General features: G+C 49.4%; 1 protein-coding gene across 2 annotated transcripts in view; it reads left to right on the forward strand.

Annotated features, from left to right (window-relative positions):
• The first annotated feature begins 2295 nt into the window (after nt 1-2295).
• Nucleotides 2296-25817, forward strand: part of Zhx2 (zinc fingers and homeoboxes 2) — a 147651-nt gene continuing 124129 nt past the window's right edge. The window contains exon 1 of one of the 2 annotated variants that reach the window (XM_087557375.1): nt 2296-2642. The gene's annotated coding sequence lies outside the window, so the exon portion shown is untranslated. The remainder of the gene's footprint in view (nt 2643-25817) is intronic. The other variant, NM_001271056.1, reaches the window with a different exon arrangement.

Consider the following 25817-nt stretch of genomic DNA (forward strand, 5'->3'; position numbering starts at 1 on the left):
AAGCCCATCATCAAGGGAAGAGAAGGCAGGAACTGAAGACATGACCCTGGGAGCAAAACCTGAAGCAGAGGGCATAAGGGAAACTCCTGGCTGGCTTGCTCAGCTCGCTTTCTTATGCAGCCCAAGAGCACCTGACCCACAGTGGCACCTTACAGTGGGCTGCTCCTGCCCACACCTCAGCCAAGAAAACGCCCCATCGGTATGCCCACGGGCCAATCTGGTGTAGGTAATTCTTCAATTGAGGTCTCCTCTTCCCAGGTGACCCTAGTTTGTGTAGAGTTGACAAAAACCACCCAGCTCAGAGAAACATCCCCAAAATTCTGGTGTTGGATAGAAGTTGACAAGACTCTTAGATCTTAGGTATCAGGTAAGCCTGAGAAAGACAGGACATGATCCGGATTATAGTCACCAACAAAGCTCTCGATGGAATCCTGTTAAGAACCCTAAGAACCCCATCGGATTTTGTCTCCCTAGTGAGAAAGGAAGCAATAAAGCCAGTCAGCAGCCAGAATCCGTTTTTTTTTGCGGGGGGGGGGCCTTTAAATGTATCTAGGAAGAAAAAGACAGACAGACCGACAGAGACGGGGATGGGGGTGGGGGATGAGCGGGCAACTCCTCCACCCTCAGTCAGAAATAACCCAACTAAAGCTGGGAGGCCAGTAAGAAATTTTTGCATGTGCGCTGATTTAATCTTACAAAGAAAAACTAATACGAAATGAAAATGCCAGCAGATGCTCCCCAGAACGGTGATCACGCACCAGCACCCCACCCCCAAACCAGTCTTCCACTCTAGACTGGTTCATCGCCAATAGCCACCCCGCATCACACTGCCACCTGTTGCTGTCCTGGCGCCCCGAGCGGAGTCGCAAGCGGCCGCTAGAGTTCGTTCTAATTCCCCGGAGCAGAGCTGGCTGGGAAGCCCCGACGCGACGCGCCTGCTAATCCGCAGAGTGGGAGGCAACTCCACAGTATTCAAGCCCCATGCCCTCTCTTTTCTCCGGTAACTCCTAGTGTCAAATCTGGGTCCCAGAGTTAGCCCCTCTCGTCCACGGTGGGCTCCACCTCGCTCATACCCAACAAATTCCGAAGCGCCCCAGAGCCTGTGACAGGGTCCCCGAGAGCAAGAATGCGCGACGCAAGCAGGTTGCTAGGTCAGTCATCTTTTCTCGGTTGCTCCCTTAGAGCATTTTATTTAACCTTGCGCGATCGCTGGAGCACAGCAGCAGGGTCTCTATTTCACGGTTCACAAGGCTGCAGAGGAAGGGCAGACAACACACACACACACACACACACACACACACACACACACACACACACACACACACGAGCGGATGGAGGCCCCATTTGGAGACCCCACTCTCCGGGAACGCGGCTGTCCCAGCTCCGAAAATGACCCGTCTCGCTTCCGAGGGACTCCTGTGTGCGCGCTGCAGGCGTGTGCATTTTTCCGAATCTGAGAATCCCTGCGAACTCGGGCCACATAAGTTTAAGTCACCCCCAGGGTGTCTTTGTTTGTTTATGGGCTTGGAGGGAAAAAGTTTGAAGATCTTTAACCAGACTGAGCTCAGACGCAAGCGGAAATCCCCAACAAAAGTGATCTAACTTCAAGTGGTTATGTAAGTGGGGCGCCTTCTTCCTCGCCCTATTCCCAAACCCTCTCATTACTATTCCGGGAGTAAAACGCATCTCGATTTAAAAAAGAAAAAAAGTTTTAAGAATGTTATTATTTCCTTGCGCCGGAAAGCGGGCGAAAACGCAGGCAGAGCCCAAGGCGCGTGACGACCCCACCCGCGTCCTGCCCCCACGCACTGCAGGAGGACCTGGAGTCCCGGGTGTAGCTGGCGCAGAGCAAGCCCTAGCGCCCTGCCGTCTTACGGTCCGCCACTCCACGTGGTGAGGATCAACAGTTTGTTGAGCTCATCAGTGACACCTTGAACTTTTCATAAAGAAAATGGGTATTGCACCGAGAGGGTTTGGCCGTGGCCGCGCGCCGGGTCGTGCTCAAGATTCAGGGATCTCGATTGCGCCTCCCCCACCTCTTCCCGCAAAAAATTCCAATGAGTCCGTTACTGGACTCAGACTTTTAAGTTCATTTACTACACCCCCCACTTGGCCACTCATCTGAGCCTTTAGGGGCAGCCTCCCCCCACCAGCAGCTCCCTCCTAAAAATGACATTTTGCCGGCGTCTGCGGAGGGGCCTGAATTTCACTTTGTAACTTTCTGCGGAACCCGAGCCCGGGTGGCAGCTCCGGTGGTGGTATCGTATGCAAATACGCATGCTGACGTTACAGATCATGTGGGTTTTGGCGTAGATTCCCCACTGATCGAGGCATTTTCCCCCTTTTTTTTTCTTTTTTCTTTTCTTTTTTTTTTCTTTTTCTTTTCTTTTTTTTTCTTTTAAATTTTTCAATCAACCGTTCTCCTTACGGGGGCTTTTTTCTGTCTGTCTTTCTGTCTATCTGTCTGTCTGCCAGACTGGCTTTTCCCCCCCACCACCACCTCTTTCCCACGGAGCCCGAGTCGGGCGCCGGGTGGGGAGTGGGGAGTGGGTGGGGGGAGCCAGCAGAGTTCCATTTTGGAACGCCCGTGCCTCGTCTCCGCGTTCCCAGCCCGGGTCCCCGCGTTCGCAGCCCCGGCGCAGGTAAGAAACTTCGCCCCGGCGCGGAGCACCCGCAGCGGGCACCGCCAGCCCGGAGCCCGACACGCCAGGCGCCCGCCACTCCAGCCCAACTTTCCCACCGCCGCCGCAGCTCCCGAAAATGTGTTGTTAATGGGACTTGGCCGGGTTAGGGATGGGGTTGCGCGGGAGGGGGGTGTGCAGGCTTTTTTTTTTTTTTTTTTCTTTTTTTTTTTTTTTTTTTTTTTTTTGCGGGTGGGAGGAAATCCGCGGTTTCAGGGAGGGGGGACGGAGATTTTTTTTTTAATGAAATAGTTTTGATTACAAGTTTGGATAAATGGAAGCCAGACCGAGGAGGAGGAGGAAAAACATGTCTACGTTTCCCTATGTCGACATAAGCCACAAAAAAATATGGCGTCCGCTTTCGACAGGGCGTTACGTAGACCCGACTCTGTTTTTTATTTATTTATTTTGTGGCCGGCTTCCTGCCTTCTTGGCCAAACTGCGGCGCTTTGTGCGAAACGGGCAGGTCCCGCGGGGACTCCACCGGGACGTGGCCCCGTCTCGGCGCTTTTCGGCAGCCTGGGGGCTCCGTGTGGCTGCTCCCCTCCCTCCCCCGCTCTCCCCTCTGCTCTCCTCTCCTGGTGACGATTCGCCGTAATGTGGTGGCAGGAAGCATGACGCCGTGTTGAGGCTGCCTCTCCTCGCGTCGCTCCCGGTGGCTGCAGGCGGCCGGCGCGCGGCGCGGGCGGCGGGCGAGGGACCTGCGGGCAGGGCCTGAGCGCGGCGCTGTGCCCACGCCCCGCTCAGGTGCGCGGGGAGGGTGATGCGGGGGGCGCGCGGACCCCGGGAGCCCTGATGTCCCTGGCCTGCCGGGACCAGCCTGAGCCCGGGTCTCCCGCCTGAGTGGCCGTGGCGTTTTTCAGTCTGCCCCACAAGAGGTTAAGCATTGCTGGCGTTGGAGCGTCTTTGTGGCTTCCCCCAGGACTTGGGATCCTGAGCTTTGCAAACTTGCCCTTTCCCTAGCTGCTTTGCAGGAGGCGATGAAGACCAAGAAGCTCGGAAAGTTGGAAAACAGGAGCATCACAGGAACGTCCTTTTGGCCCCCTAGTTATGCTGAGCTCAGGGGTGGTGGAGGAGGACGAGGAGAGCCTACCCAACAGGGTGGGTGGGGGAGACCTGTCGCGGTAGCCAAGTCGTGATTTGCCCAGACTTCCACCTGATTGATTAGCTTCAAAGCCAGTGGGGTCTCTGTGTTCTTCTGTTCCGCGAAGGCCTTTTGTTGGGGGCGGGGAGGAGGAGGGAGCACCCCTCCCTCTTCAGAGTCACTGCTCAGCTGGGGCCCCAGGCATCATAGTTCTTTAAAGCCCAGAGTTCTCCATTTGCTGCTCTCTGAAGATCTCATTCTTTCTGGAAGTGAACAGCTCCTCAAATCTCAGGCCAGCTCCGTGTTGAAGCAGGACTTAGGGGACAGGAATGCCTCCCTGTGACCCCAAAGCACTTGGACTTCCCACAACAAGCCTCTTAAACACACACTCTCTCATGCTGGCAGCTCCAAGAGTAGAGCAGAAATTAATGCCACGGAAGTGCAGAGGGTGAGAGTCTGAGCGCTCATGGAGGCTTAAGTCAAAAGGTGATTTTCTGTTTCTGAGGGCCTCCAGTTTAAGCGGTTCAGACCCAGGGCAGTAATGTCAAAACGCATTTGGATGGCGGCCAAGAGGAATAAATATCTTGTTAAATGACCTGTTTGATAGTAAAAATAGACTAATGGGGCCGTCCAGTGGTTCAGTGGGACCAACATAAAGGTTTAAGTTTAAAGTGAAAGTTACATAAAACTGGTTACACTTGTTCTTTTAAGGTCAGGGGGAAAAAATCTAAGAATAAGATTTTTAAAATGTGTCCCTGAGAATAATCAGGCCTGTGGTTTGTGGAACTATTGTTACTGTTTAAAACAAAAATCTCCACTCCACCACTGTTCTGTGAACTTGTACCTTACTTTTTAGCAGCGTTTGATGTCATCTAAGGATCCACCTTAGCAGATAATGTACTTGAGGGGAAAATCCAGAAGGCCAACGTTTTAGGATAAATCGGTGACTCATCATTTAATGATGGGGGTGGGGGAGTGAATACACTGAAAACATCGGAGTCCCAAGTTGAAAACAGAGGATCCAGAGGATCTTGATTTGTCCAGTGGTGATCACATCCCAGTGCATCAGGCCTTGTTGGTTATGAGGACGTTGTCCCTTTAATGACACTGAGTTGGGGGGGGGGGGGAGTGTTGTTGTTGTTTGGTAAGTGTTTCCAGTACTTGCTGTCACAGTATCTAGGCTTGCTGATGTTTAGCAGGCTTTATCATGCAATCACCACCATTATCCCACAAGCCAACCATTAGCCTCATCTTCAGATTCTGGTTGAGGAAGGCTCACAGAGGCAAAGAAAGCTTGGCCAGCACACAGGGACGAAATGTAGAGTTTGTAATGGAGGACACCATAGCATCCATCTCTGATGCAAGGAGGTTGTTACAGTGACAAAGCACAGGGTCAAGTGCAGGCAGAACTGAGAGCAATGGCTACTGCCCTAGTCTCCACTCAGGGATTGATTCATCTGGATTTCATCTGTTTCTTCGTTTATTTGGCGACTAAGGGTTGATGCATTTGTTCATGCAGCAACTACGCTGTCCCGGATACTAATAAGAGCCCACAGTCATTAAACACTTTTATAGACCAGACATTATCCTAAGTGCTTATTATTACACTATTTTGTCTTCATGACAACCAGGAGATATAGAGGCTCCCGTTCTCTGCAGACGAAGAAGCACAGACCCAGAGAGGTCAACCCACTTGTCCTACACCAAACAGCTCATGAGTCCCGTGTCAGCACCCGCAGCATGGGTGCCCCTCTGCTGTGATACAGTGCACTGCACCAGACATTGTGGGGATGCTGGGGGGCCCGAGCCCCTGGGCACAGCACAAAGCACTGCTCCACACTAATGGAGATGCTGGTGGGATAAAGACCCCCTACCCTCTAGGAGTTTGAACAGACAGTAGGAGTGCTCATTAGGCCCAATCAAGCAGAATTAAGTAAGTGCTATAATTGAGAAAAGCAGCCATTGTGGATGCACAGGGAGGGTGTGATTGTGCTACTCAGAGGGCCTCATGGGGGACTCTCCTGGAGGGCATGGCATCTAAACTGACCCGTGAATGGGAAAGAACAATGCCCGGGTGAGGTTGCAGAGGATAGCATTGATCCAGCTGCGAGCCAAGCCGCCTCGTGACATTTATTTTTTTGTGGGGACAGGATGCTGCCTCAGCTGTATCATTGGGAGCCCAAACTGTGCCTTTTTGTTGTGTCACCCTTAGCATGTGGGTCTTAGGCCTTAGGTTTAAGAAGGGGAGTGCGCACTGTCTCCAGGCCTCTACCAGAGCGATGGTGTGTGGTGACCCAAATGTACCAGGGAGAGATTGATCAAGTGTTCCTAGTCAGGCACCTTACTGCGGTGAACTTGATGGAGTTTGGCTTACAGGGCAGAAAGGGTGAGTAGCTGTTGATTTAGCAGGTAGAATGTCTGAATTCTCAGATAGGAAGTGGAAAGAAGGTATGGGGGAGGGGCTGGAAGCTGACTGCAGCCTAAGAAATGGAGAAAGGGGTGCAGAATGTACAGGAGAAATGATGTCAGGTCTGCTGTAGAGGTGGCTAGTTAGCCTTTACTCTGTAGGTGCCAGGAGCCATGGCAGGCTTCTGAGTAGGGATCGTCATGTGTCTAAGGAAGGTAGGAGAAAGGCTGCAGCAATTGACCTGGTACCCACCAACCTGCTTGGTTCTTGACCCAGAATGAGATCAAGGACATTTTCAGACAGGGGTCAATGTTGTCTCGGGGGGAAAAAAAGAGTACAATGGAGATGAAAGGGGGAAGGAGAGAGAGTCATGAGATCCTGCCAGTAAGAATCTAAAATCAAGCCCTTGTACTGAAGAGAGGACCAGGAGAGTTCATAGATTTTCCTGGCTAGACAGTGTAGCTGAATTAGTGAGCTCTGGGTTCAGTGAGAGACTGTGTCGCAAAAACTAAAGTGGAGAGTGATCGAGGTCAGTATGCAATATTGCTCTCCACCCTGTGTGTGACTGACCACACACACACACACACACACACACACACACACACACACACACCACCCCCCAAAGCCAGAAGTCCAAACTTATTTTGAGGCACTTCAGCTATCCCAGGAGGTATGTGTCTCTTTTCATGGTGATTCCATGCACATACGGGGCAGAGGCAGCTGGAGTGAGGCCTTACCAGCCAAGGACTTCGTAGTCTTCTTCCTGACCTTTTGGGATTCTGGGTCCTATCCTCAGCTCTACCTCTCGCCAGCAGAATCACCTTGGCCTTGTCTGTACTCTGCATTGCTTTAAATCAATAAGATGCCATGAGTGGGCTTCAGAGCTGTGTCAGTTCCCTCACGCAGGACTCCTCCAGCAGGAGCCAAGCTCTCTGATTCTCTGTGCTTGAACCCTATTGCTTGAACACAGTCGCCTGCCTCTGAACCTTCAGTGTTTTGTTTGTTTGGGTTTTTTGTTTGGTTGGTTGTTTGGTTGTTTGGTTGTTTGGTTGTTTGGTTGTTTGGTTGTGTTTGATTTGGGTTTTGTCTTGAAACAGAACCACTTGTAGCTGCCACATGGATTATTGTGAAGCTTAAAAAGTTTAGTCAAGGGCTCAGCACCACATCTGACACGTTATCAGATTCAGCAAACCAACCCCACCACCATCCTGGTCACTGCTGCCACCTCCAAGGAGTGGGCTTGTGCGTAACGTGCTTAGTGTTAACCATCCACCAGGGACACTGCCTGTCCTCAGGGACACTGCCTGTCCTCAACTCATAGTGTCCTCCTCTTCTCGAACACAGGCACTCAGCCTATGGCAAATCACAACAGTGGAAATCTAAAGGAGAGCCTGGTGCCAATCATGGGCACAACTCATGCAGAATCATGGCCCACGCCCTGGCAGAGCAGTGCTGAGGGTCACGTTGCTATGCCCCATTGGTAGGTACCTAAGTGGGCATTGTGTGTAATTGATCAAGTCGTGTTCTTCTCAACTGTAAGGGGTAAAAGGAGAGTAAGACGGAGCAACTGTGGTCCTGCTTCCCCTCCCCAGCCCTTCTGTAAAGCCCCCACCCAATGTTGAACAGGTTGTGATATTAAGAACATCCTCCCACAAGCTGTTTCCTGTTCTGTGCTCCTAGTCAAGCATTGAAGAGAGGTTGATTGGCAATGGTGTGTGTGAGAGAGACCCCCAAGGAGCAAAGCAATCTTAACAACACTGCATCAGTATTCATCCAGATTTCCCCAAGAATCAGAGAAAGACAGGACTAGAGTCAGGCTCCCTATGCCCAAGAGGATAGCTTACCTACTAAAACCCTCAACTTACACCCCTTCTTCCTCCTGTCCTCCTCTGCCCCCCCCTACTTCCTAATATGAGAATGTTCCTGGAGATTAAGTCTAGTCACACAGTGTTTCACAGCGATAGCATTTAACACGGAATCCAATCTGCAGCGAATGAAATCTGTGTAATATTGATCCACGGGAAGTTCAATAGCAGGGAGTGCGGCCCAAGTGCTAACTTCGAAGCAAAAGGTTTTATCGTCTGCCTTTGGGGTACACAGACTTGGTATGCCCACGTTCCACTTATCTTACTGAGGGAACCAGTAAAAATCCCAGGGAAACCATTTGCCATTCAGTAGGGGAAACTGATTTTGGTGTCCCTGGGGCAGTGGTATGGTCAAATAGAACGAGTTCCTTCTTTGGAAGGGAATCCTTCATGTTGGGGTCTCGGGGCCTTTTGTAAAGGAGAGAAACTATTGACAGTAGGGCCTGGCATGGCAGATGAGTTGTGAACAGGAGGCCCTGAGTACAGGTTCTCCTTGGTCTGCTTGGATGCCTGCAGCTGCAGCTGCAGGTCTCTCAAACATCTGGGGGAAGCGGGGGTGGGGCTAAGAATCCTGTGTTAGAGATGGAGCAGCATGCATAGATGCATAGTCAACTGCATACAGGTGACAGTTTCAAACTAGTATTGCAGAAAGATTCCAGAAACACACTCCTCAGTAGGTCAGCTATACCACCATAGCCTTGTGGGCTCTGGCCAGACGAGCCTCATGGCTCACCCAGACACACCACAAGCCCACAGATCAGTGTGTCCAAAGAACGGCAGTGTGCCAGACACTGGGCTGAATGCTCCCCCTTTATTTTGACATTTAATCAGAGCAGGAGGGGAGAACGGGGAGCTGTGTATGGTCCCTCTGCAAAGACTGGGATCACAAAGCTCAGAGAACTGAAGCCCTGGCTCCAGAACACACGGAGGGGAGGTAGGAGGGTCAGGTTGCTCACCCGGATAGCTTTGTTTCCAGGACACGGGGACAGATGAGCTCCAAGCCAGCCTATCAGGAAGTGCAGAGAGAGGGGTTGGTTTGGACATACTTTGGGACTCTCTATCTGGTTGTTTGCCACTGCAGAGAGTTGGGGACTGGGCCAGCATGTGTTCCTGTGTACGGAAGAACACGATCAGAACGGGGAGGCTACATTTCCACCTGTACTCTGTAGACTGGTGCCACCCCGCCTCCATCAGTGTATATGACAATTGCTCCCCAGGGCCACCTCTACCCTCTCCTGACCTGGACAGAAAGAATCCCAGGGAGTCAAAAGCTGCAAAAGTTGATACCGGAAGAGGAACTGGGCCTTCGGGATGCAGCACAGCCTCGCTGGCCAATGAGGAGCAGGGGTGGAAGGAGCAAGCATGGGGGTGGGGTGCGGAATAGCTGTGTGCTTGTTTTTATACAATAAAAGAGGATCATTGTAATTGGGAACCTTTGAATCATAACACGTCTGCCCATGGCTCTCTCCAGCTGCAGAGCCATTTAGTTAAATAGCACACAGAAAACTCCTTTCAGCTGATATTACGTTCCCGCTGTTCTTAAAATGTGAGACAAGGCAGAATAGCTCTAACGACAAAGCCATCTCAGGCTCTCCCAGCCCCTGGGCCTACCCAGAGTCCCCAAAGGATCTCCGCGACCTCGGGAGGATGACATGTTGAAATTATTTTCATTTAAGCTTCACCCCTGCCTTCCTAGAAACAGATTCAAGATATCTGCACACTGCTTGGCCCAAGCCTGAGGGGATGGGCATGTTATAAACGGCAGAGTATGGGCAGTTGGGAGAAGGAGCATTTCTTAGGATGGCTTTGCCTTGTCCTTCTCTGTTTAATGTCTTTGTGACGGTGATGTTAGAGTGGAATAGCAGGGGGGAGGGAGAATGGCGGCTGAAAACTGCAAGCCAGAAAAGGAGGTTATCCTCCAGCCAAGACATTTTGGAGAAGGGGTGAGTTCCAGGCAAGAATGGGCTCCACTGAGATCTCTCCAGGTGATGCTTAGCTTCCCCTGCTCCTCTGGAACTGCCGTCTACCATCTTCTGGGGAACTTTGTGTTACAGAATTGATTCTGAGCAGTCAGGGTGCTGCCTCCAGAAACAAGCGCTATCGCGCTGTAAGGTCAGCGAATCATGGTGGGTGTTCCAGCGACCGACATTCTAACAGTGTGCAGTTGGACAGTGTCTGGCCTTGGTGCTTTTAGAAAGGGAGTGTTGGGTCTCCAAGTGCATTCATTGCCTACAATCAGTTGAAAGGACACTCAAGGAAATGAGTTTATTGATAGGACCCCAGGGTGTTCGAGTGAAGAGAAACTTTCAAAGCCTAACCTGGTGAAGTGGCACACACACCTGCAGTTCAATACTGGGAGGCAGACGCAGGGGAATAACTGCAAGTTCAGGACTAGACGTGATTGTAAAGGGAGTTCCAGGCTATGCGGGGCAACATAGTGACATGATAAGGCTCTGTCTCAAGAAAGATGGGAGGGGGGGTTGGGGATTTAGCTCAGTGGTAGAGCGCTTGCCTAGCAAGCGCAAGGCCCTGGGTTCGGTCCCCAGCTCTGAAAAAAAAAAAGAAAAAAAAAAAAGAAAGATGGGAGGGAGGGAGGGAGGGAGGGAGGGAGGGAGGGAGGGAGGGAGGAAAGAAGGAAGGAAGGAAAGAAGGAAGGAAGGAAAGAAAGAAAGAAAAACTGTGGAGGATCCAGCTTGGAGAAACTGAGGCTTAGGAAGCTGTGCAAATCAACCCGGGATCCCACACTCCTACAGCAGTGTGTTTTGTTCTCTGGTGCAGACAGTTCAGGCCTTTCTGCTGACTCATCAGCCAGTGCATCTCCATCCCCTTCCTCCCCACTTCCGTTCCCCTTTCCTGGCACTTGCTGAGCACCTGCCAGAGTTGACAGGTCAATGTTCCTGCTCTCAGGAAGTCCACACACAGTGGTGCTGAAGCACAGCCACCGCTACAGTCTGCTGCTCCTACTGACATCATGAGTCTAGCTCTGTGCTTTTCGTGGGCATGCTTCTGGCACCCCTAAGAGTTATTCAGATTCAGTCTTCTGCATTTGACAAGCAAGGCACACAGAGTAGGAAGACGTTTGTCCAAGGGCCTCAGAGCCGTGCAGTCTAACAGACAGCATCTATCTCTGGGACTCATGAGGCTCCAAGCATTCGATGCTTCTCCTACCCTCTGTGCCTGTGGCCTCACTAAGTGGCTAACACAAATGGTGGAGCCAGAACTTGAATGCAGCCCTCTAGGATCCAAGACCTAAAGAATTTTGTCCACTTCAGGCATGATGCATTCAGTAGTTCTTTCTAGGAAACCTACATCAAAAGGGGCACGTTAGTCAGAGGTACAGAATCACAAGAGACTCCCAGGTTTGTTCCCCAGAGTCTCCTAAAAGTTGAAGAATGTTTAGTAAGCTGAGGTAATTAGGTATCAGGTACTTATTGGCATAAAAACCATAAAGTTAGATGGATTAAAAACTCCAGTGTCAGGCAGCTTGGGGCCATAAGTAATACCTCTCTTTCCTTTTCTTTTTCTCCCTTCCTTCCTCTCTCTTTCCCTCCAGTTCTTCCTTCTTTAATTTTAATGAAATAGTCTCAAATACGTAGCCCAGGCTGGCCTTGAATTCACAATCCTTCTGCTGGGATCAGAGAAGGTGCAGCTAGTCTTCTAAATTAGCTCTGCTGCGGATACGTAACGTATTCCCATACTGCTCTTCAGTAGATTGACATGGTTTATGTAGCCATCATCACTGTAACTTCAGAACGTTTCCATCACCCCCAAATTGGGCTTCGTGCACCCATTAGCAGCTGCTCTCCCCCAACACACACACTTCACCCCAACTCTGATCAACCACCCTGCATGGCTGATCCATGCTTTTGCAATCACATAGCCAGCAACCCCTCGTGTCTAGCTTCTTTCACGCGGCTTAAAGCACTTGTGGGTCATCTACCATGTAGCGTGTATCGGTCTTTCATCCCCTGGTATTACCAAACAGCACCACACCGGGAAGATATACCATATATTTTGTTATCTATTCACCATCTGGAGAGCACGTGTGCTGTTTTCCCTTTGGGAAAATTCAAGAAGGCCGCTGTGAACATTTCTGCACACACGCTTTCATTTACACGTGTGCTTTTTTTGTTGCAATTTGTTTTGTTTTGAGACAAGGTAGCCCAGGCTACCCCGAAGCAGCTCAGGCTGGTCTTAAACCCTTGATCTCCTGCCTCTGCCTACCTACCTCATGCTGAGATTATAGACGTGCATTGCTATACCTCTTCTCTGTCAAGGCTTTCATTTCTTTTGGTCACAAGTACAGGAATACTAAGAAGAGAAACGGCTGCATATTTACCGACCCTTGATGCTGTCATTTGGCCTGCTTTACAAGTGAGGGAATGAAAGAGTAGGGAAGGGACGGTCACACTGCTCAAGTGTGGAGTAGCAGGGCTCAACTTGCAATCCGTCCATGACTCTCCAGGACTAGGACTCTAGCAGAGTAAATAAGGCATCCTGTGTGTAAAATTGAAGGACACACCCACTCTTGGCCCTGAGAAGCATAGAGTTAGCACTGCTTCCTTAAATGTTGCCTCCCATATTCCGAGTTTGGACCTTATCTTGACCCCAGTTCTTCCTCTTTAACAGAGGACCGTTCTCATTGCTAGGGAGGGGAGAGAAACAAAAGGATGACCATGCCTTTGTTGTTTCTTCCGGAACGAACTTGCAGAGGTCTTATCGGTGTTCCTGAGTGGCTGTGAGAATCAAGAGAATTTAGCCTTTAAAGCACATAGCTAGCCTAGTGCCTGGCACCTAGGCAGTGCTCCAGAGGTACTAACAAGCGCTGTTGTGGTGGTGGCTGACAGGTCTCTGACCTTAGGCACGGTGAAGCTACCTGTGAGTCACTCTAGCTTAAGAGATAGATATCCTGATATCTTTCCTCCTTGACCTGAAGCCTCATGCCCACTGCATAAAAGGATGAATTACCTCCTAGTGATAGGCAGTTTTGGGGATGGATAAATCCAGATTTTATGATGATCTGTTAGGCCTGCCTCAGGAGGTCTAAGTCCTGACTAGAATACTAGCTCTAGCCTTGCTTTAGCTCACATTCTGTGACTGGCTCTGCCATCTCCAAAGGCAAGACAAGGCTCCTGCCCTTCCCAAATGGAAAACAAATGCTGTTAGACAATACCCATGAAGCCAGGGTAAGCCAGATATGAGAACTAGTGGATTCTTCTTGTGGAATGGACCTGTTGGTGACCTTATTTGACACTTTCTCCTGGCCTTTCACACTTGGAGTATGGAGGGGATGCATAATCTACAGGAGGGGACTTGGGGAATCTACTTTGAAATATCTAGATAAAGAAGAGAAGTATCCATTATTCAACCAAGTAGAACGATGGGGGTCTTGTGCTCGGCTTAGCCCAAGGCCGCGTAGGCCCTGTGTGTGTCTTAGACTCACTCTCTGTAACAGAAGCTCAGGGGTCCCGCTCTGCCCACCTGCTACTCCTCCTAGCCTGGTGTATATAACATGCTTAGCATCTAGCCACAAGTGATCAGGGCTGTCTATATGGAGGGTCACCTCTGCCTTGTGTCACCCACCAACGGTGCAGATCTGGGGAGACCTCAAGCTAGAACAGCTCTGGATCTTTCTCCTTTGATTCTTTTCCCTCCCCCTGCCAGCACCACTAAGCCTTGACTGAGTGGTTGCTCAATAAATAGTTATTAAATTGATAAGCGGGATTGAATACAGAGCGTTCTGCTGCATGTGTGCTCTGTGTGTGTGTGTGTGTGTGTGTGTGTGTGTGTGTTGAAACAGGAGAGCGATGACATAATGCTGGTTCTAACTGCACTAAAGTGGATCTTTGTTTGTTTTCTTTTCACATCTGTGTTTTGTTTGCAAATAAGAAGAGGAAGACCTACTGGAAGGGCCACCAACTTGTCACCTGTCACCAGCCCTCCCTTCCTCAACTCTACTGAGGTGTGATTTGAAAACTCCAAATCCATTGGTTTTCACTGAACTTTCCCTGGTCACTGGGTACTTGGAAGTCAAAACCTAAATGCTCCCCGGGGGCTCGGCGAGTAGTAGGACAGACTGAAGGGTAAAGGATAGACTGACAGGATATGGTGCGGTGCCTCAACCCTTAGCATCGGCCTAGTTCTTCAGTTGAACTCTCCAGTCCTCATGCAAACGAAAGTAACTTCTGACCCATGGGATCAAGTCCAAATTCCTGCCCTGGTACATTGGCTTGGCTGTCTTGGAGCCAATTTCTTCCTGGCAGGCAGATTTCCTCCAATTGCTCTACCTCTTGCTGCGTGTGTCCCATTTCAGTTACACCAAAGTCCTAAGCTCACCACCCCTTCTCCTGTTTACCGCTTTGCACATGGGGCCTCCCCACCCCTGCCCCGTCCCCTAAACTCAGCAACACCAACTTTTTCGTTTCCTTCTGTGGTGATTCTTGCTCCTCCCCCTGAGAGGCCAGAGTTTGATCTGTTTATGTATCTGTTTTCCTGGGAGAGTGGGGGAAGGGAAGGGAAGGGTCACTTTCCACCAGCAGGGAGAGCTTCCTGTTTGTCTGCCTTCTGCTAGCACCAGCTTAGGCCTGAGGTTGAGAATGGATGTCTGCTGAGAGCCTGGATGGTTGCATGAGAGAGCAAGAGGCTCTCTCTCCAGAGAAGACCTCCAGGAGAAGGGCTCTGCAAGCTTGGCACATGTGCTTATTGAGCTGCTGCTCACTGCTGCCCCTGATGGCCAGTCTGTGCCAACGACTTAAAGGACTAACTGGACAGTTTTCAGATAGGAGGCCATCAAGTCAGCTTTGTCCCAGAAGAGCTTTATCTTAAGTGTATAGGCTCTTGCCTGCCTGCCTGCCTGCCTGCCTGCCTGCCTGCCTGCCTGCCTGCCTGCCTGCCTGCCTGGTCCCAGCATGCTGCCTCATCTGGACACTTAGCCTAGGTACTTCCTGTATCAGCTTCCTGCTCTTGGCAGGGTGGTGTTCTTTCTTTCCTCAGAAGCACAGGGCCTACCCTCAGGAATGACAAACGGGGTGTATTAGCACTGTCTCCGAAGGGTCTTTTTACTGCTTCCAATTTTAAGCTTACAGAGACTGAACTGGAAACCGAACTTTAAATTGGGCAATGGATAAATGGGAGTGAAGTATAGGCCGGTAGGCAGTGGTACAGAAAGGTGGTAATTCCAGCAATCAGGAAGCTGAGGCAGGAGGATCATGAGTTCCACTGAGGCCACCCTGTTCCTAAAGAAACCAAAACAAAATAAATTCTGAAGTATTAATTAGGATGAACTTGCCAGATGCCAGCCACTGAACCAAGCATGGCATGTGTTATACCCTTACTTAATGCAATTTAAGATTCCCCAACTCAGTAGAAAATTCACACCCATTTTCCATAGGAGAAAACTGAGGCTACCGGACGCGAATCTGATGAATTACACTGGAAATGGCAGAGCTATAGTTTAAAGCCACATCCGAGTGACATCAGAGCCAAAGTTCTTCCCTGCCACTCTTTACAGAGTGACACTGTTAATATTCCATGTCCTTAGCAACAGGATAAAGAGACCTTCCCCGTCTTCTCCCAGTGTGGCAGACTCTGTTTATGAACAAAAGACTGGAGTCAACAAGAACATCTTCTCTTTCCTGGCAAAGGGGTTTTGGGCACTATTGCAGCCCCTGGTCCTCATGACACTCTTTTTTTTCTCTCTCTCTTTTTTCTTTTTTTCTTTTTTTTTTTTTTTTTTGGAGCTGGGGACCGAACCCAGGACCTTGCACTTGCTAGGCAAGCGTTCTACCACTGAGCTAAATCCCCAACCCCTTCCTCATGACACCCTTGTGGTTTTGTCCCCTGTCAAAAGAGCCAGAAGACCAATAATTCTCCCGGGCCAGCCCGTACAGTGACAAACTTGTTAGGCTTATAACCTAATACATGCATGAATATGTTTGTGACAGTGACTAACAGACCGTTCCCCAGGGAAGGAGTGTGAAACCTTGTGACTGTTATTTTTAATTGTCAGCCTGACACAGTGTGGAACCACTTGGGAGAAGACCCTCAAGGAAGGGCTATCCAGGTCATACTAGCCTGTGGTCCTGCCAGTGAGAGTTAACTCCATGGGAAAACCCACCCTGTGTATGGGTGGTACCATTTCATGGGCTGAGCCCTGAATGGTGTAAAAGTGAAATAGATCGAGCTGGGTAGTAATGCGCAGGCATTCATTTCTCTCTGCTCTTGACTGAGCGTGGCATAGCAAGGTAGAGTCCCTCCTACCTTGACCTCCCCACTCGGATGGGCTGTGCCTGGAATTGTAAGGTGGTTTTCTGTTGGCTTATTTATCATGCCAACAGAAGTAAAATTTGAGCAGACCCCAGACTAACCAGTGCATAAAAGACAGTGCAGTGCAGAGACAGATGAGACCCACTATCCCAGGGGCTTAACAAACTGGGGTCTTCCTCTCAGGAAGTTGGTCCCCTGAAGGATACAACCACAGTTCTCCAGATAGCTTTATTTCAAGCTCTGAGTAGAGGGTCCAGGCTGGCAAGATTTTATAGTTGTGACATTTGAAGCCACCGGCTTTCTGGCTGCTGCAGCAGGGAAAGATACTTGTAGTTGCTCTCAAGAGTTACCATGCCTGCTCACACAGGAAGCCTGGGTGATGTTTGGTGTGCCTGACTCCTTGTTGAATAGCAAGGGGTCTCTGCCCATCAGAGCACTGAGCTCGCTGTGCTGCCCCAGCAGACATCACCTGCATCTGTTCTGTTTTGTTCTTTGTATGCTGAAATACCAAAAGGTTTCTTCCGTCTCTGGCAGGTCCTGCTCTTCTAGAATTAAGGCACGATCCTTGCATTGGGAATCAGGACCACAAAAGATTATTAGCACCAAAGCCAAGGCCTAAACAGAAGCTTCCAGGAACTTAATCCGGGCCGTCTTATAGCTTTAAGGAGAGCACCCAGTTTTCCTCCCAGATGAAAAAGGAGCCATCATAGGAAAGTGAAAAGCAATCGAGCAATTTTGTTTTGTTTTAATGGAGTACATATTTATCTTTCACGTACACTTAGGAGCATGCTATTGGAGTTTAGTTTTGCACAGAACAGTCAGAGGTTAACATTCAGTGAGCCCCTAACTTACTGCCAAGCATCCCAACAGTAACGCTGACAGTCCCAGTTTGCCCCGGTTCACCCCAGCCGTCAGCGTGCGGCCCCTGCACAGCACTGCCGCTGTAGCTTGTATACTCCACCCGTGTGAGGTCATTGCTGTTTCTCTCCTCCCGAAAGAGGCTTGGGGAATCTCCATGGAACAATTGAGAAAACCGAGAGTGAGAACAGCGTTTAAAAGTATAGCTAAGAAGGGGCCTGGCTGGGCCTCACTGTGCGGGGGACCAGCTGACTCGATACGCAACACTGTTAGATGGCACCCAAAGGGCCAGAGTTTAACTCTCAGTACTCACAGGGTTTTACACATTCCACTCCACCCAGCCATTCTGGGGTCAGCCCGAAGAGATTGGGATTCTGGGTGCTCGGCCTGTCTCTGTGTGTTGTGTTCCTACAGGAAGCAAGCGCGAGATTGCTATAGGATAGGTACCGCTTTAAACGTTAGGGCTATCGCCATGGCAAAATGAAATACTTCTTTCCATTCAAGTTTGTTTATTTCTTCTTCAGAGGATCACTTAAGAACCTTGAGCTCAGCGCTCTGGTTAGGAACGGTTGGTTGTCTGTTCAGATTTTGGCTCTGAAACGTTGCCTGGCAGATGGGTTCCACGTGGGCAGCAAGCCTCCTTTGGCCAGCCAATCCTGGGACTACCCAGCAGGCAGTGTGTTTGTGACCGACTTTGCACTTGTTTCTGTGGTGACCAGTCAGCTGACCACCTTCAAGTTCATTTAGTCCAACCAGCTGTCTGTGCCTTTACAAGAGGGGAAAAGTGAACTCTTTCTAGCCTCTGAATTACTCAGGGTCCCACTGCTGGAGTGAAGTGTCTCCCTGCTCGACCTAGCTTCAGAGTATCGCTCTGTAGAGATGGTACAATGATGCTTTCTCTTTAGGGAATTAAAGGATGTCTGGTAAATCACTTTTTGCCCTCTATGACACTTTAGACAGATTTCTTTTTCTCCTTCTCACTACCCATAATGCTCAGAACTGACAGTGACCCAGGACTGTCTCCCCATCTGTTGGCAAGACTCAAGGAGCCAAGTTAAGGAGCAGAGCTGTAATATCTGTCTCAGAAGAGCAGACTGTGTACTGCCATAAACGTCTGCAGTGGAACCTGGGCTAGAACCTTGTGATTCCTTTTCTTGTTTCACTTTTTTTTTTTTTTGGTTCTTTTTTTTTCGGACCTGGGGACCGAACCCAGGGCCTTGCGCTTCCTAGGTAAGCGCTCTAACCACTGAGCTAAATCCCCAGCCCCTCTTGTTTCACTTTTTAATATCAGAATTTCAGGCCACGTTCTCTGCTGAAGACAGTTATTTAGCCACGGGGGCAGTAGTATAGGCGGGAGACAGAGGCAGGTACATGGATCTTTTCTGAGTTTGAGGGCCAGTGTGGCCTACAGAGTGAGTTCCAGGACACCCAGGGCAACACAGAGAAACCCTAACTTGAAAAGAAAAAAAAAGATGACTATTTAAAACCATGGATGGGAAAGAGACTAGGGAAGAAAAAAAGAAATGTGTTATTAATTATTATTTGAGACATCCTGAGCTACATAATGAATTCTAGGTCAGCATAGGCTGCAGAATGTGTGTGTGTGTGTGTGTGTGTGTGTGTGTGTGTGTGTGTGTATGTGTGTGTGTGTGTGTACACGTGTGCACGTGTGCACATGCACACGCTTGTTAGTCTGAGCGTGCACAGGTACACATGCTTTGGAGACCCAAGGTCAATATCAGGAGTCTTTTATTAATCATTGCCATTAATATTTGAAACAAGGAATGCTCAAGTATCCTTGAGCTCATTGATTTGACTGCGCTGGCTTGGCCAATGCTCTGCCCCACCCACTGCTGGGTTATAGCTTGTCCCTCCACCCTTGGCCTTTTACGTGGTTCTGGAGCCAGCTGAGCCATCTCCCCAGCCTAAAGTCCATGGTCTTTTATCACATGGTTTAAATTTTAAAATGTGCTGCCCAGCTTGTGAGACTGGTTTAATTACGCAGCAGAATCAGAGAACTTGAGTGGTCATCCGCCCTCTGGGAAGCAAAGGAACGGAAGCGCTGGTCCGGGCCTCTCTCATTGGCTTAGACAGTTTGGTCCGGGCCTCTCTCATTGGCTTAGACAGTTTGGTCCGGGCCTCTCTCATTGGCTTAGACAGTTTGGTCCGGGCCTCTCTCATTGGCTTAGACAGTTTGGTCCGGGCCTCTCTCATTGGCTTAGACAGTTTGGTCCGGGCCTCTCTCATTGGCTTAGACAGTTTGGTTGCATCCTCAGGCGTGGGAAGAAGTCCTGTCCCTGAGAATCTACAAGAGTTCTGGCCACCTGCCCCCAAGACCTTTACTCTGAAGGAGGATCAGGTATCTGAAGCAGCATTTGAGGGCAGAGAATGCTCTTGCTTCCTCCTCACCCAAGTAGTACAGCTGGAAGCAGTCTGTCCTATCATGTATGTTCTTGAGGACCAGAGAAGCTGGTCACCATTATACCCCTTCCATCTCAGCCCCTGTCCCATCCTGCTACCTTCCTCTGTCCTGAATCTACCCAGCAGCCATAGCTAGAATCCTGGTAGCTCCAGCTTTTCTTCACTGGTAGTCACCCCTAAGGCAGCTGGTGACCTGCCTGTAACCCTCGGCCTCTTCAAAGATTAGCAGGAGTGTCTAAGTCCCAGGCAACACAGTGAAGCCCCCAGGCTGCAGTGGCCACCCTTTTTGTAAGGTGGGTGCTTAGTTCGTATTCATGGAATTTCTCAGTGATGATGGACCCACGGTGACCCTCATCTGAGATCTAGGCAGTTGGAGACTTGGCACATTGGTGATTTGTCCTGGCAACAGATGAGTCATCTTTGTAACTCATGCTGTTGGTAACCCCAAAGGCAATGCTGGAGTTAATCATGAGAGTAGCTGGTGGTCATTTATGAGCCAAGTCTTTTCCCAGGAGAAGACAGCGAGGGAGGGAGAGTGGGGGAAAGGGGAGAAGGAGGGGGGAGAGGCAAGAACATTTCCTCATTTCTGATGAATGTCCAGGGCTTGCCCAAAGACGTGCAGACTAAACCAAGCCCACATCTGGAGTTTCTCTGCACACGTAGGCAGGTGCACACACTGTTAGGACAGCGCTCGGAACCTCTGCACAACCCTGACATCAGTGGACACACGTGGGACCTGGTGGTGTGTTTTGTGAGTTCCCATTTGCTGATACCTCAGTCTGTCAGTCACGACTTCTGGTGGATGAAAAAAGCTATACGTTTGTGTAGCGTTTGGAGGCTTGTTTAATAGCAATCTGTGGAACATCCCTAATCCTACGTTATCAGTACTTTATTGCTAATTATCTACTCCATTTTGGATATATGTAATAAAAGTCTCAGGACATATTGGGCAAATTATAGTTTTTAATAGAATAATTACTTAAGTAAACATATTCCTGCACCTCTCCCAGGGATGACTCCTTCTGTGAGATGAAATGAATTTTATAGGTTGGGATTGACAGCTTTTCTAATGAACAAGATTTGATATGGGGTTTATTGTATTTGGGGGGAGTCTGGGGGCACAATGGATGTTTTTATTTCAGAAAGTAAATTCAGGATGTAAGGACACACAAATATTTGCTGTATCCCCTCACCATCCACAAATGCGTCTTTGAAGTGGGATGAGCTAATGGCCCAGTCTTTCTGTGTGGGTGTGGGTGTCGTGGAACTTTCTACTATGGAGCATGTGGCCTGACAGAAGTCCCTGCATGGGCAAGACTCGGGACAGCTAAAGCCAACTCAGCCATCCTGCTGTTGACTTTGAGCTCGTCATTCACCCCTCCATGGCCTCAGTTTCCCTACCTGCCTTCTATACTCTGAATCATGTTCCTTAGTAGGCTACCCGTCAGGCTGTCTCTGCCCCTTCTAAGTTGGCAGGCATCTGCAGGTAGGACTAGCCTATCAGAAGCCCATTGGCTCCCAGATTCTTGGGAGTGACGAATTGACTTAAGCCTTTCTGGAATTCTTATAGGAGAACTTGACTCGCCACCTAAAGTGCCCGGCGGAGATGAATCTGTTCTGATGTTTCCTTGGAAAGCCTACATAGTGCTGAGCAAGCCAGCTCCTTGCATAGCTTCTGCAGGTCCAAGCCAGTGCGTTCCAAAGCAGTGTCTGTAACCGATTTAAGGAGAAGGTGCTAGAAAGGGGAAAAGAAAGGGTGGCTGGGGGTGGGGCAGGAAAGGACTGGCAGGTTCTCAGTCCCAGCGCCTGGGTGGAAAAGTGAGTGGGTCATGGTAAGGGGAGGGCGCATGCGCACTAGGGAGCTGGCCACGCCACCCTCCCTCCTCCTCTTTTGGAATGCAGTGTGTATTTACTGCCCTGTGGATCCCAGTTTCTCTCAGGAAGTCATTTTTTCCAGGGATAGAGGAGAGTAGCAGGCTATCTCTCTGGAGAACTCCTCTGGAGAACTCTTGAGGATCAAGGGGTGGAGTCTACAAGGGAGCTGAGTCAGAAGATGGCATTGAGGATAAATAAATGGTCCCCCTGGATTGACCTTGCCCTCACCCCCTCTCCTGCTGTGAAACTGGGAAGGAAATGAAGATAGAAAACTAAAAGAAGCTTAGTAACTGCAACCTCTCTTCCCAGCCCAGACAAATAGTCCCAGAGTACTACAACCAGCACAAGTGTAGCCCCTCTCCTAGGCGGGCAGGTAGGAGGCATCTTTTTGCTGAATATTCCCACTTGAGAGTCAGGGATCTTCTGCCTCCTTCACAGGCTTTTGCTGGAGCTTTCTCTACTGTGACATCCAGGTCTCAGCTCTCCCCAAAACAGGGTGCTCTCCAAAGGATCCCTACGCCATGCCCCTCTATCCCATAGCCCATATGCAAGCCCAGAATGCTTTGGTTTGGATGGGTCTTTGTTCTGGAGCTCACTTAGGCATCAACTGTCAGCTGGTGTTTAGGAGCGGTGCCCTAGCCTCTGTACTTACCTGCCTCCCCTCGAAACTCCAGATGGTATCTAGTCCCCTGGAAGTGTGAAAACATCCCACTGTGAGCCCTGGTCCAGAGTGCTTCCCCCTCTGTCTTCCCATCCCTCTCTGCTCTCTATGATGGTCCTTATTTTTTCCTTGACCCCAATAGTGCTCCACCTGGCCGCACATTGCACTCACCTGAGAAGTTTCTAGAAACCCCGTGCATACCTGGCCCTACCTTAGTAATTAAACCTGACTCTCTTGGGTGTGGGAACTCTTTGAAAAGTGTCCCAAATCAGCCTGGAGGCCACCCTGTGGGCTATCTGATCTCCCGGGATGATAAGCCATCCCAGAGAAAGATACGGGGTGAGCTTTGGTTACCACTGGGTTGTCAGCAGTTAGAACAATGCTTAGCCTCAAGTCTAAGACTGAGTGGTGAAGGGATGTTCCGGAAACCCCATCAAAACTCATGGGTGGGTTCTCTTGAGGGAGCCTTTCATTTTTGTTACTCATCCAACAAACATCAAATGTTTGCTGCTGTGCCAAGCGCGGTAGCAAAGTCTGGATTGCAAAGACAGGAAGAGTGTGACCCCTTCTAGGAGCCTCCAATGTCTAGGTGCCGGATGCAGATGGCAGTTAGAATGCAGAGCAAGCCAGCCCCTAGCAGACACCAGACACCCCACACCCCTGTGTGAGGTGTTCCGCTCATATTTTCACACCTACTAATTCTCACAGCTCTTCGCAGTAGGTGCTGCTGCTGTTTCCCAGGGGAGAAAACTAGGCTCCAGGGAGTCACCTAAGGCCCCCAGAGTCACCTGACGCAAAGCCCCATCTGCTTCCTGAAAATCATTCACTCTTTGCAGCACCTGATGCCATGTGCAAAGGTGAGACCAGATCGGAGGCTTGTGGGTCTCCAAGTTGTATGCTCGTAGGATAAGCCCTGCCCCAACCATGGATTCAAGAAAGTTACCTCCAAGCTCTTCTGTGCTCTGACACCAAGACTGTCTGAATGCAGGCTTCTTAGGAGCAGACCCCAAGGCAAAAATTGACCTAAAACAGTTCTCTGAGAAGGAAGGAACACTGGCATCGAGCACAGAGTCCTATAAGAGAAGGAAGTCCAGACAACCAGGTCACCGTGCCAGTCAGCTAGAGCTAACTCCTGCTGAGGGGCTGGGCACCACAGAAGACCACACTTCTCAGGGCTGTCTCACAAAGTATCATGACAGCGTGACCCTTACTTATAGTACTTCCATTGGCCTTTATCCCCCAGTCTTCCTATCTGTGGAAATGGACACAAACGGTCTTTAACACAAGCATGCATTAGAGAAAACTTATAAACACTACCTACACCATGGAGTGTAGAGGGGGCTGAGTCAGGTATCCAACAAGAAAGAAATGCCATACACAAACAAAATGTCAAGAGAGTTTATGAGCTGCTGTATAGACAGGCAGAGTTAAACAGGATCTACAGGAGTGAAAAACATAAACAAAACAAACAAACAAAAACAAAACACATAAAAGGCACCCCAAGGACTAGATGACAAGGCTGGAAGTCCTGCCTGCAGGTTCAGAGGAGGATTGGCCTGGGACTCGGAAGAATGGCTGTCCCATTTAAGAGTGGGTGTACAAGCCAATATTGACCCACGCCTACTGAGGCCTGTGCCAGGTACACTGAGACATGCAAGCCGCACTCAGAGTGAGGGCTGCCCTTGCCCCATTCCACAGGCTGGAAGCCTGAAGCTCAGAACTGTCTTTCCCTCCAGTCTCACAGTGGGAACAGAGAGCAGGGATCTCTACCCGGGACCTTTGACTGTCATCTCCCTTTACTCCTTCCCACTGACAGAGCTCAACCAGGAGACGGAGAGGGGCTGCAGCCGCCATGGACAGAGAGTAAAGCAGGCAGGCCGTAGGTCTGAAGGGGGATCTGACCCAGAGCTGTCACTGTTAGATCATCAGGGATGGAGCAAGGCCTGGCCCCTCGCAGGCAGCCTCGGATATCTTCCAATGAGCGAGCCTCTGACCTATTAACTACAAATCAGACCATCACTCAGGCCCTAAATGGCGCTGTTACTAAACAATATAATTGAAAGTATTATCCCTTTAAGCTTCTGCTAATGGAGAAAATAAACCGTCTGTTCCTAGGGGTTTTTGAAAATGCTATATGTCTGTTGATTGAGGGAATCCCTTTTTATATTCATTCAGAATTCTAGACTGCACGCAAGGGAAAGCAGAAACGGTACAATCAGGGGTTATAGGTAGAAAGAACAAAATAGTGTTTTGCAATCAAACTGATGAGTGAGACATTTGGTCGTGACCTTGCCCTTGAAGTGAAGGGCTGAAGGCTTGTGTAGCCAGAGATCCTCGGAAAGTCCATGGGATGCCCACAGCTGGGGGCAAGATCACAGCAGTGATGATGCCTAGGCCCAAGGATGATGGGAGTGTCCACTGGCTTCTCACATGAGCCACCCTGACCCTCGGGACAGGTCCCTTACCTTTTCCCAGTTCATTTATTCATCATATAATAGAGCATGAGATCCCACCTTTAAATACTTGTAAGACGCTTACAGTCTTTCTTGCCCGACTCCTCCTCTGTGTGAGGGCCACACAGCTGTATCTGAAGACTTCAGGGTGAGAGACAGCAGCACCAACAGTAATAATACTACCCTAGACTGGGCTTCTTCAACGTTCCTACCCACAACCCCTTTCACCCAGAGTTCTTTCTATAATGCCCAATGTATAGGTATATATAATAGATATGTGAATTGAAGTTGCTGAGTAAATCATGAACAGATGTCTCTTATTATAATGCTTCAATATATATTAATATATACATATATTGCATGAAAACAAACCACATACTGGTGCGACAGGTGCTCTGGTTTATTCTCTCATTAAGTGTAAAGATTTGAACCCTGGCTGAGAGTTTGGTTTAGCAAGACACACGACATCTCCAACACTTTTCAGATGTAGTAAATACACAAGACTAAGCCACAGGGGGGTTGTTTAGGGCTATTTCAAAAACTGTAGAGAATCCTGCTTAATCCCAAGAGAAATTTCAGTTAACAATTTTTTATGAAACACGAGTCACCCACTCAGTAACTTTTAAAATCAAACACCCTAACCTAGCACAATTCAAAATCTGGAGTTTTGCATGGACAGTGAAAGACACTAGAATTCATAACATACAGCAGTCATAGTCATGACCTACAGTTATCACTGATAAAGCTGGGGGTTTGAAGTGTGTGCAACCTGCTACACATGCGGTGCAAAGCATGTATGTCGTATGTTCACAACCAAGGTTTCAGTGACATCATAAGATGTGACACGGGTGAGTGTAGCCATAAACACTTCAAGTTCAGTACACATCTGATGTTGAGTTCATCGTTGGCCATCACACATCTTCAGAAACCTTTTATTCTTGCTGATTTTTTGATCACTTGTGTCACTGCTCCAAAGCCTATAGAAGCTGGGTTCTAGAGGGTGCCATTGCGTTTCAGGAGAATTCAGAGGGTATCTGCTAACTCAAGTAATCCCTAATTTATGAGTCAGGATGACAGCTGAGGAGTCAATCACAAAGAAGGGGACAGTGTGCAGGTCACCAAGCCAGTGAGGGAATGCCCTCAGAAAGATCTGTCTGCACCCAGCTGCCCTGGGTTGACTCTTCTAACAAATGTTTTGCAATGTATACTCATCTTAATAGTAGCCACAGAGCAAAGGGAAGCCATTT

The sequence above is a fragment of the Rattus norvegicus genome, chromosome 7 (assembly GCF_021556685.1).
Source record: "Rattus norvegicus strain SHRSP/BbbUtx chromosome 7, alternate assembly SHRSP_T2T, whole genome shotgun sequence".
Classification (NCBI taxonomy): domain Eukaryota; kingdom Metazoa; phylum Chordata; class Mammalia; order Rodentia; family Muridae; genus Rattus; species Rattus norvegicus.